General features: G+C 72.1%; 1 protein-coding gene across 1 annotated transcript in view; it reads left to right on the top strand.

Moving 5' to 3' along the window:
* AGRN (agrin) overlaps positions 1-1,543 on the top strand; it is a 17,920-nt gene that overhangs the window by 13,511 nt on the left and 2,866 nt on the right. The window lies entirely within an intron of this gene.

The raw sequence follows: 1,543 nt of genomic DNA, 5'->3' as shown, positions 1-1,543 counted from the left end.
GGCCTCCCCAGAGGTCCTGCAGCCGCCGGCCACGGGCGCCAGGCCCAGGCCTGCTTGGCTGCCCACAGCCCTCCCTCCGCCCCTGCGAGGGAGCAGGCCGCGTCCAGCTGCCCCACTTTCCTCGAGGACGGAGCCCGGGCCTGGCCAGCAGCCGCGTCTCCGGGACCCCCAGGGCGGGCGGCCCCTCCCTGTGGCCGGGTGTGGGCCGGGCCCTTGAGGGTGCGTGACGGGCAGGGCAGGGCGGTGGACGCAGCTGGGAGCCCTCCTGGTTCCGGGGCCACCCAGACCCTCCCGCCGCCCCTCCCCCCACACCGGGCCCAAGCTGACCGGTCCGTGTGTCCTGCTACTAACCCCAGTCTGTGTCCGTGTCAGTCCTGTGAAATAAACAAACCCGAACACGACGAGGACAGGCGCTGGGGTCTGTCACGCCACCGGCCGATGAGCCTCCTCTGGCCCGGACCTGGCAGTGCCCGGCAGGGCGGCTGCTAATGCCGGTGGCCTGGGGCACTGGCTGGCCCCTCCCTGAGCTGCCTGGGTGGCCCGGCCTTGACCCCAGCGGAGGCCTCAGCAGCACGGGTGGCCCAGACCTGCGCCGGCGGCTCCCAGGACCGTCCCTGGGCCCTGGGGGAGCTGAGCCCGTGGGCTCCTGTGCTGGCCCTGGAGCAGCCGCGTCGCCCCGCTGGGGGGGCAGGGGGCGGGGCGACGCGGCTGCTCGCCAGGAGGGTGGGTCACCTGGTGAGCAAGGGGCAAGGCGCTGGGCACTGGGCTGGACGCACCCCGACACCGTTCCCAGACAGGGCTGCCGAGGAGGGCCGGCAGGGGAGGGGGAGCAGGTGAGGACCCGAGGGCCAGGGCCGGACCCCGCTGCCTCTGGGGGCGGGGCGGGCAGTGGGCTCACAGCCTTGAGTTTAGTGGGGGACAGCCTGGGCTGGGGCGCAGCCCCGGGTGAGGAGCGAAGGACCTGAGTGCCCACGTGGGGTTGCGGCCACCACTCAAGGCGCCTTTAATCCCCACACCCCAAGTGCCCTCCTTTGAGGAATCTCGGGGAGGTGGCGCGGGGGCGCCTCTGGGGTCCCCTTGTGGGCGGGGTCCCTCTGGGGGGCCACCCCAGCGCCTCTTTAGCCTCCGCATCCCTGCCACAGCTGGGCCGGGGGGCAGAGGGAGGTCAGAGGTCGCCTGCAGCGAAGCTCCTTCCCCCAGCCTGGGCTCCCACGGGCGGGTTTGAGGGCAAGCCCCGGGGGCGCCTGGAGGGGGGGGGCCTTCCCGAACGAGGGCCCTGGCCCTGCTCAGGGGCTCAGCCCCGTCTCGGTGGGGGGCAGCCCCCAGAGGTCCCCCGGCGCAGGGCAGGAAGGACACAGCGGCCGGCCAGTGTCAGTCGTGACGCTGGAGTCAGTTCTGATGCATTAAAAGGCGAATTGTCAGCACTGACCAGGTTGGCTGCGCTTTTGTAAAGATTTAAGCGCACAAGAACTGGGTGCAGGCCAGACATGGGGGGCAGCGAGAGGGTTCCCCAGAGATAGCGGGGAGCAGGACAGGGGGAGCA

This window comes from Condylura cristata, unplaced genomic scaffold (genome assembly GCF_000260355.1).
Source record: "Condylura cristata isolate star-nosed mole 26May11 unplaced genomic scaffold, ConCri1.0 scaffold00058, whole genome shotgun sequence".
Lineage (NCBI taxonomy): Eukaryota > Metazoa > Chordata > Mammalia > Eulipotyphla > Talpidae > Condylura > Condylura cristata.
This window is presented reverse-complemented; position numbering and strand designations above follow the sequence as displayed.